The sequence below is a fragment of the Triticum urartu genome, chromosome 7A (assembly GCF_056163025.1).
Source record: "Triticum urartu cultivar PI428250 chromosome 7A, HENAU_Tu73, whole genome shotgun sequence".
Classification (NCBI taxonomy): domain Eukaryota; kingdom Viridiplantae; phylum Streptophyta; class Magnoliopsida; order Poales; family Poaceae; genus Triticum; species Triticum urartu.
The window spans coordinates 117,543,888-117,555,074 of NC_141879.1; positions in this window are offsets into that span (position 1 = coordinate 117,543,888).

Sequence of the window (11,187 nt, forward strand, 5' to 3'; positions counted from 1 at the left end):
ATAGCTATTCCATTCCTAGTATCACATCCAATCGTTGTGACTCAAAAATTATCAAATCTGAGGGGAATACATGCCTACTTATGGTTAATGGCACCTGAAAAGATCCTTGGCTTGCCATATACTCCGCTCATGGCAAGCTTACTAACATAGGTGTCCTAAGAACTTTGGGGGGCAACTTGTTCTTATCCACAAATCCCCTTGAAATGTATGAATGTGATGCAGCAGTATCAAAAAGAATGATTGCAGTAAATGACTTAACCAAAAACTTACCTATAACTGCATCGAGTTGCTCTTCAACCTCCTCCACATTCACGTGGTTCACTTGTCCCCTATTGAAAGGGTTGGGCTTCTTCCGAGAGTTTACATTGCCATTTCCATTCTTGAGTTCAGGATGCTCATTGGGATAGTGTCCAGTCTTCCCGCACTTGAAACAAGTAATGTGACTTTTATCCTTCTTGGCGGGTGTGGCTGGGTTAGAGCGGTTCTGACTGCTGCCTACTCCATTCCCATTTCCATTCTTGGGGCCACTGTGGTTATGCGAACCTCCTCCATTGTGGGTATGGCCTCCATGGTTATGGGTATAACCTCCGAGTTCGGGGTAAAACAAGGCTTCTGCCGAGCTCCTGAATTGTACTTCCCTTGTCCATACTTCCTTTTGCGGCTCTCTATCTTCTACTGCTTCCCATCAATCATAAGAGCCTTGTCTACCAACTCCTGGTAGTTTTTAAATGTTGCCACCATTAACTGCATACTCATCTCATCATTCAGCCCTTCCATAAACTTCTCTTGCTTTGCGGCATTTGTGGCCACATCATCCGAGGCATAGCGAGCTAACTTGCTAAACTCATCCACGTACTGCCCCACAGTACAATTTCCTTGGCGCAAGTTGTGAAACTCACACTTCTTCATGCTCATAGCTCCAGTTGAGACATGAGCAATGCGGAATGCTTGCTGAAACTGCTCCCAAGTAACATTGGCTATAGGGAAAGTGGCTGTGTAATTCTCCCACCAAGAGGCTGCAGTTCCATCCAATTGGTGTGCGGCAAAACGCACCTTCTCAGCATCTGTGCAACCTGTGGTGGTCAACTCCCTTCCAATCCAGCATAGCCAATCATCAGCAACTATCGGCTCGGTGCTACTGGAAAACACCAGCGGCTGCAACCTTAGAAAAAGGGCTAATTTGTCAACTGGAGGTGGTGGCGGTGGGTTGTTGTTATTGTTGCCTTGGTTCTGGACTAGCAACTACATCAGGGTATTCTTCTGTTGGATCAACTGGGTGAGCTCCGGTGGGAAAGCAAATCTAGGGTCATGTCTCGGAGGCATCTGATGGGTTTAGAGGGGAGAGATTAGAATAGAATGAGTTCTAGTGAGAAAGCAATATCCATATGCACATGAGACAAACACATTCATATCACACCAAAATCAATTCAAGCAAGGGCATACAATCGATCTAACTATCGTTATAGTGCTCAGACTACTACTATATACATGAGGGAAATACTACTAATAATATGGTGGTCGACTAGAAATTTTGATCGGTGGAAGACTCCATGATATCTGCTCCAGCTTCGTCTTCATAATCATCATCACTATTGTCGAGGTCAAAGTCGGTGTCGTTGATGATGATGTAGTCCGTGGGATGGTCGTCATCTCCTCCTAGCGTAGGATCTCCCATGAATACTCCTAGCTTCCTTGTCAGGTCGTCATTCCTCTCCACTAGTATGTTATTTCCTCCTCGTATCTGTCGCGTGTAGACTTGAGTTCCTCTTCAAGCTCCATGTTCCTAGTCATCAACTTCTTCAGATCTATCATGCTTGCGCACATCTGGTTCTCCTGGCGACGAATGTGCTTGTTTAACTCCTGGATAAAAGCTGCAATGGACCTGTCCTTCCTGGTGCTGATCATCTCCCATTGCTCATCTCGGTGCCCACATATATGGTAGATAGTGTCCTTAAGGTCCTTGTGATAGACTTTGCTGATGCGTCCCATGACGATGTGGGCTGTCATGCTTTTACCTAGACTCCAGGTTAGTGCATCAAAGGAAAATTCTATGGGCTCAGTGACTGGCTTGAATGTCCTCCCTGGAACTTGAAATCGAATCATCCAACGCTCCTCTTCTGGTAAAGTGGCGGTGTAGGTCCCGGTGAAGCTTGGTATTCCGATGTTCAGGTACCTAGTGACTTCCTTCAAGTGTCGTCCAAAAGGTGTGTCTTCATCCGGTTGTGCAAACTTGTTCCTTGTGTCCGCCATCCTACAGAGTAGAAAATGGAGAGGAGTCAGAAATGAGTAGAGAAGAGTGACCTATGGCTCATCTTAGTGGTCGTGTCCTACAGTCAGCATGTGCTCTAATACCATCTTGTAGCGATCCGACCTCAGGCGGTCAAATCTCTGTGTATAAGTGTCATCCCTGGATCGGTAATGCTGACACACACAGTACTCGAAGGATTTATAACAGAGTGCAATCACACACTTATTACATCGAATGTCTCCCAAAGAGAACTTATTACAATAAATATGGCTTAAGGCCATTTAAATAAGATAACAACGAAAGGCTTGGAAGATAAAGCGAGTCCATCAACTCCAACGGCATAGCTGAGTGCACGACAAACGACCTAGCGCACCTTACTCTTCATCTGAAAAGTCTGCAACATGATACGTTGCAGCCTGAAAATGGGTCAGCACATGGAATATGCCGGCAATGTAACACAGTAAAGCAATGGACAGAACAAATGCTATCACTACATGCATATATGGCTGGTGGAGGCTCTATGGTTATAATGTTTTGCGAAAGCCAATTTTTTCCTACAACAAAGGAATATATTTTATTTAACTATCATGGTAGTTGAAAACGTTGAGGATGGTAAATCCCCATCTCAACCCCAATTAAGAAGTAAATAACAACCCAAAAAATTAATTTTGGAGTGATGATATCAACATGATAATTCAAGAACCAGATACTCAAGATGTCCATAACTGGGGACACGGCTAACCATGATTAGTTTATACACTCTGTAGAGGTCTGAGCACTTTTCCCCACAAGAATCGATCTCCTCCGTCGGATTTCTCGCACTACATGGTGTTTGAGAAACGGATGACCGAGACACAGTCTTTCCAAAACATTAAGTCTTTACTCTGGGTGGACAGTTACACCTACTTTCCCCTACATCTGCTAGCCCACCACTGAAAGAGGTCATGTAACCTACTCAACTATACTAGAGCCCATAATAGCTTGTGGCTGCACATGGAAGTTTCTAGCATGAATAATCTTATGATCCCTTTGAGCCTGGGTGGCAAACCAAAAAGGACAGCACTGGTATATCCCCAGGTGCCCGCAACCAATCCACCCAGATGTGTGTTTAAGTAGCCACCTTAAGTTAACCATTAATCAACAATCTCACATCTGTCATGGATACACTCAAACCCAAACCACGTCTACGAGCATAGCATGGCAATATAAGCATAACGTAGAAGTGACTCCCAAGGGTTTGATAATAAAAGGGCAATAGGTTCTACCTCATCATCTACTTCTCAAACCCACTTGTTAAAGGACCCTACTCATGCAATGTTTGCGGATGAGACCAATGCATAAAACACTAGGTAATAAAGGGGTATGATCAATGTGTTACTTGCCTGGCTAATGATCCGCAAAACCTAGAGACTCGTAGTAGCACGCTGCGCACTCCGGGAATTCTATCACAAACAAAACATAGCATATATAAGCACTCGAGCATAGATGCAAAGGGAAAACTTCAAATAAGATGATCGAATCTAAATGTTCAACTGAAGAGGTTCGATTTGCAAAAAGAATCAACCAAAATGGAGCTACGGAACTGAAACTATGGTCAAAAGAACTTCAAACTCAGATCTGCTTGAAAAAAAAAATTTAATTGTCAAAACCATGTTCAAGTTGATTAAACAGAAAGAGGGGCTTGAGACGAAGATTTTTGCGTTGGTTTCACTGGATTTGGATGAACAGTTTAGAAACGGAGAGGGTTTGAAGATCAGGGCCTGATCTGCGATAGAAGTAATCGCGGATAGGTCCCTGGCGGAAAATAAAATAAAAAGAAAAATCTATTGGACGAACGTCCGCTTATAGAGACGAACGGGTGAATTCATGCGCTAAAATGATGGAACGAGCGAACATTCGCAAACGAACTAAACCGAGAAAACCGAACCGATCTAAACAAAATAAAAAAACTGATCTAGGGTTTTATAAAAACCGACGGTTTTACCTGAAAACAACAAAAAACCGGCGGCAGCGGAATCCGGCGAGGCGGGGCGGCGAACGGCGATGCGGCGGGCTTCTCGGGAAGCGGCGCAGCGCGGTGGAGCAGCGGGCGGCGAGGCGCTGTGCGTCGCGGCAGGCGGCGGCTTGGCGGCGGGGCTGCGGGCGCCGCTACTTCTGATCGCTGTGACAGCTCGGGGTGGCGAAGTGGGGGCGGGGTGGCGGCTTGGAGGAGGGGGCAAGGCGGCGGCGGGAGTCCGAGGCGGCGACGGCGCGGCGACGTGCGGAACTGGGAGACCGGCTCGGGGTCGGGGGCGAGCGGCGCTCGGCGGGCTGGGCTTCGGTCCAGTCGGTCTGAAGATTTTTTTAAAGAAAATAATTCCGGCGAAATTTTTTCCTAAAAATAAAAAAATTCTAAAAATGCCAAAAACAATTTACGGCGTCTAAATAAAATAATTAGAACCAAGTGAATATTTTCTTCGCCTAAAAATGCAATTTTTGAAAAAAGAATATTTTTCTAATTCAAATAAAATAGCAATAAAATCCAAATAAAATTATTTATTTAATTACAATATTTTTACTCCTATATTTATTTTATTTTGGAGAAGTCATATTATCTCCTCTCATTTATTTTTTTATTGAAATATTTCGGAGAGAAAAATAATTAAAACCAAAATGATCCTCTTTTCAATATTTGAGAAAAATTTAAATATGAAAATAATAAAATCCCCAACTCTCTCCGTGGGTCCTTGAGTTGCTTAGGACTTTTAGGATCCAAAACCAAAATGCAAATAAAATATGATATGCATATGATGGCCTATGTATAACATTCCAAGTTGAAAATTTGGGATAGTACACACTTCAATATTGAACAATGGGTGTTGTATGAAAACCTTCCTCGCCTCCTGACCATAGAGATGGTTTGAGAGGTAATCATTAGTGAACTGCTTTGGAAAGGCCTGAAAACAAGTATGTGCATAAATATCTTCTCTATATTGGGAATGGGGAAAGGAATAGAAAAGGCAAGGTATAATAGTTGGTGCCATCTTGTAGTTAACTGATATCGTCTTCATTGTGCAGACAAAGATCTTGTTGTTTTTTGTCGCTAATTTGTTTATCCTAACAATCTTTCTATGTTTCTTGACTTGACTGATATTCATGGACAAGTTATTTCCCCATATGCAAAAAGGGTCGAACAGTGGGTCAACACCTCGGACAACGGGACCTACATGTGCAAGACCAAATTGTTAAAAACCTAAATATTAGAATGGTTCGTGCAATTCCACAATAATGTGCTATTAGACAACGGACCATGCACGTGCTAACCTTGATTGTAAACCTCAGTGCTTCCCATTGTTTCCCTGCAACACATATAAGGTAGTTAGTCATCAGGTTAAGTAAGGGATCGCATGCTATTAGTAAATTATGTTGATGAAAAATAAGCACATTGTAGATTGATACGTCTCCAACGTATCTATAATTTTTTATTGTACCATGTCGTTCTATTATCAATCTTGGATGTTTTACAATCATTTTATATCATTTTTTGGTACTAACCTATTGACATAGTGCCAAGTGCCAGTTGCTGTATTTTCAATGTTTTTTACATCGTAGAAAATCAATATCAAACGGAGTCAAAATGCCACGAAACTTTACGGAGAATTTTTATGGGCCAGAAGGAACACGGGGCCCTGGCAGTGCCTCAGGGGTGCCCCGAGGCGAGCAAAACCCACCAGGGCGCGCCAGGAGGCCCAAGCGTGCCCTGGTGGGTTGTACCCACCTCAGGTGCCCCCCGGACTACCTCTTTGCTCTATAAATACCCAAATATTCTCAAAACCCTAGGGGAGTCGACGAAATATTCATCCAGCCGCCGCAGAGTCCAGAACCACCAGATCCAATCTAGACACCATCTCGGATGGGGTTCACCACCTCCATTGGTGCCTCTCCGATGACGCGTTAGTAGTGCTGTATAGACCTTTGGGTCCGTAGTTAGTAGCTAGATGGCTTCCTCTCTCTCTCTCTCTTGATTCTCATTACAATGACCTCTTGGAGATCCATATGATGTAACTCTTTGTGCAGTTTGTTTGTTGGGATCGATGAACTTTGAGTTTATAAGCAGATCTTGATAACCCACAAGTATAGAGGATCGCAAAAGTTTTCCAGGGTAGAGTATTCAACCCAAATTTATTGATTCGACACAAGGGGAGCCAAAGAATATTCTAAAGCATTAGCAGCTGAGTTATCAATTAAACCACACTGGAAAACTTAATATCTGCAGCAAAGTATTTAGTAGCAAAGTAATTTGATAGTGGTGGTAATGGTGGCAAACGTAATGGTAGCAGTTCTGTAGCAAGCGTAACAGTGGGAACGGAAAAGTAACTAAGCAAAGATCAATATGTGAAAAGCTCGTAGGCAATGGATCAGTGATGGATAATTATGTCGGATGCGATTCCTCATGCAACAGTGATAACATAGGGTGACACCGAACTAGCTCCAGTTCATCAATGTAATGTAGGCATGTATTCCGAATATAGCCATACGTGCTTATGGAAAAGAACTTGCATGGCATCTTTTGTCCTACCCTCCCGTGGAAGTGGAGTCCTATTGGAAACTAAGGGATATTAAGGCCTCCTTTTAGTAGAGTACCAGACCAAAGCATTAACACATAGTGAATACATGAACTCCTCAAACTACGGTCATCACCGGTAAGTATCCCGATTATTGTCACTTCAGGGTTAACGGATCATAACACATAATAGGTGACAATAGACTTGCAAGATAGGATCAAGAACTCACATATATTCATGAAAACAAAATAGGTTCAGATCTGAAATCATGGCACTCGGGCCCTAATGACAAGCATTAAGCATTGCAAAGTCATAGCAACATCAATCTCAGAACATAATGGATACTAGGGATCAAACCCTAAGAAAACTAATTCAATTACATGATAAATCTCATCCAACACATCACCGTCCAGCAAGCCTACGATGGAATTACTCACGCACGATGGTGAGCATCATGAAATTAGTGATGGAGGAAGGTTGATGATGACGATGGCGACGGATTCCCCTCTCCGGAGCCCCGAACGGACTCCATATCAGCCCTCCCAAGAGAGATTAGGGCTTGGCGGCGGCTCCGTATCGTAAAACATGATTAATCCTTCTCCTTGATTTTTTTCTCCCCCAACGTGAATATATAGAGTTGGAGTTGAGGTCGGTGGAGCACTAGGGGGCCCACGAGGCAGGGGGCGCGCCGAGGGGGGTAGGCGCACCCCCCACCCTCGTGGACAGGGTGTGGGCCAATGGCCATGATTATTTCGCCAGTATTTTTTATATATTCCAAAAATATTCTCCGTTGATTTTTAGTTCATTCCGAGAACTTTTATTTCTGCACAAAAATAACACCATGGCAATTCTTCTTAAAACAGCGTTAGTCCGGGTTAGTTCCATTCAAATCATGCAAGTTGGAGTCCAAAACAAGGGCAAAAGTGTTTGGAAAAGTAGATACGTTGGAGACGTATCAACTCCCCCAAGCTTAAACCTTTGCTTGTCCTCAAGCAATTTAGTTGATAAACTAAAAGAGAAAAATAAAAACTTTTACAAACTTTGTTTGCTCTTGTTTTTGTAAACATGTAAAGCCAACATTTAGGTCTTCAGCAAAGATTATGAACTAATCATATTCACAATAACATTTAGGTCTCACGTTTACTCATATCAATGACATAATCAACTAGCGAGCAATAATAATAAATCTCGGATGACAACACTTTCTCAAAACAATCATAATATGATATAAAAAGATGGTATCTCGCTAGCCCTTTCTGAGACCGCAAAACATAAATGCAGAGCACCTCTGAAGATCAAGGGCTAACTGTAAATTGTAATTCATGGTAAAAGAGATCCAGTCAAGTCATACTCAATGTAAACTAACAATAAAACATGCAAATGACAGCGGTGCTCTCCAACTCGTACTTTTTAATAAGAAGGTGGTGACTCAACATAAAAGTAAATAGATAGGCCCTTCGCAGAGGGAAGCAGTGATATGTAGAGGTGCCAGAGCTCGGTTTTGAAATAGAGATGAATAATATTTTGAGCGGTATACTTTCATTATCAACATAACAACCGAGAGATCTCGATATGTTCCATGCTACACACATTATAGGCGGTTCCCAAGCAGAATGGTAAACTTTATACTCCCCCACCACCAACGAGCATCAATCCATGGCTTGCCCGAAACAACGGGTGACTCCAGCTAACAACAATCCTGGGGGAGTTTTGTTTGCAATTATTTTGATTTGATTTGAGCATGAGACTGGGCATCCCGGTGACCAGCCATTTTCTCGTTAATGAGGAGCGGAGTCCACTCCTCTTGAGAATAACCCGCCTAGCATGGAAGATACAGACAACCCTAGTTGATACATGAGCTATTCGAGTATACAAAACAGAATTTCTTTTGAAGGTTTAGATTTTGGCACATACAAATTTACTTGGAATGGCAGGTAGATACCGCATATAGGAAGGTATGGTGGACTCATATGGAATAACTTTTGAGGTTTATGGAGTTGGATGCACAAGCAGTATTCCCGCTTAGTACAAGTGAAGGCTAGAAAGAGACTGGGAAGCAACCAGCTAGAGAGCGACAACAGTCATGAACATGCATTAAAATAATCAACACCGAATGCAAGCATGAGTAGGAAATAATTCACCATGAACATAAATATCGTGGAGGCTATGTTGATTTTGTTTCAACTACATGCATGAACATGTGCCAAGTCAAGCCACTCGAATCGTTCAAAGGAGGATACCACCCTATCATACCACATCACAACCATTTTAATAGCATGTTGGCACGCAAGGTAAACCATTATAAACTCCTAGCAAATTAAGCATGGCATGCGCAACTATAATCTCTAATTGTCATTGCAAACATGTTTCATTCATAATAGGTTGAATCAGGAATCATGAACTAATCATATTTACAAAAACAATAGAGGTCGAGTTCACACCATCTTTTCTCATCTCAATCAGTTCATCATATATCGTCATTATTGCCTTTCACTTGCACAACCGAATAGTGTGGATAATAATAATAGTCCACGTGCATTGGACAAAGATGGAATCTGCAAGAATTCAATACATGGGAGAAGACAAGGTAATATGGGCTCTTTGTTATATCAACAATAATGCATATGAGAGCCACTCAACATTTTCATTATGGTCTTCCCCTCTCGACCCCCAAAGAAAAAGAAAAGAAACAAAACTATTTACACGGGAAAGCTCCCAACAGGCAAAAGAAGAACGAGAAATCTTTTTGGGTTTTCTTTTTAATTACTACTACTACAGGCATGTAAAGTAAACTAGCTAAAAGCTACAACTAATTTTTTTGTTTTTCTTAAGGTTTTTCAAACACACAAAAAGAATGCCAGAAAAGAAAATAAACTAGCATGGATAATACAATGAAAAAGTATGAGCACCGACAACTGGCATGAGTGTGTGAACATGAATGTAATCTCGGTGAGAGACACGTACTCCCCCAAGCTTAGGCTTTTAGCCTAAGTTGGTCTATGCCCACGGATCAAAGCTGCCTTCTCCGGTGTATTGAGGAGGGTCCTCGGGTTGCCACTGGTTGGCGATCTCCTACGGATCCCACTGATAAATAGACTAACGGTGAGGATCAGATAGTGGTTCCGGCTCTGGAGCTGATGTCAGGCTCTAGTATGCCTGGACGGCCTCCGACAAAACAAGGTATGTGCCTGAAAATATGTTGAACAAAGAGGGAGTAGGCAAGGTAATAGTCTCAAAGTAATTCTTATCAAATATCAGTCTATAGTTAAGCTATTCTTAACAATAAAATCATGTGCTACCATGCTCTTATAATCTAGAAAAACATGAGGCAGCAACTTTTCGTCTTTCTCATAATGCCTAGTAGGTATGTTAAAGTGTGCAGCAAGGCGCGAGGCAAAGATGCCTCCCAAGACGGGACCCTTTGTACGGTTCAGATTTATCCGTTTAGGAATAATAGCGCCTAAACTAAAAGTGGTATCATGAAACAAAGCATGGCGCAAAATAACAATATCAGGGGCACTAAGATTTCCACAGTTCCTGCAACCAATTAAGCATCTACTAGCAAATATTGCGAAGTAACGTAGAATAGGAAAATGTATGCTAGTAATTCTTGCATCGGAAACCTTCCTTGTTTCCCTACAGCAATCATATCAATGAATCCTTCCACATCATTACGATGTGGTTCCTCTATGCTGCCCTCAAAGGGTATCCTACAAACCCGACAACAATCATAAAGTGACATCTCCTTATGCTCATCATATAAATATCCACCGAAGGTGGCGATCTCCTAGCATGGAAATCAAAATTTTGCACAAAAATATTGGTGAGTAGGAGATACTGTTCACACTGGTCATGGAGGAAGTCGGTGAGGCCTGCATTCTCAGCCAAATAATTAAAATCTTCATAAATCCCGGCTTCTCTCAAGAACTCATCACAAGGCCATTCACACAGCTTCTTATTCTCTTCACTTTGCAGTATGAGGGATATTATACTTGGGCTTCTTATTCTCTTCACTTTGCTTATCCTTCGAGCTTCGGCTCGATGAGCCCCTCAAAAATCACCATATTTTTCTAAAAATTTATGATATTTTTAGTAACTGAAAATAAAAGTGAACCAAACTCAACAAGATTGATAGCAACTACTCCTACAAGTGTCTAGAGGCTATATCATGCATTAAAACTACTTTTGACCACATAAATTTGACATGCAAGCTCAAGAACAGGGTCACCAAAGCAGCAAAAATTTGCAATAAATAAAGCACTAGAACAAAAACTAATTGGACCATTGGAGGAGTCACATACCAAAGAACAATCCCCCAAAGCAATTTTGTGAATGCAGCGTTGAGCAAGGAGATCGAAAATGGCAGCAAGATGAGCTAGAACACGGGTTTGAGCA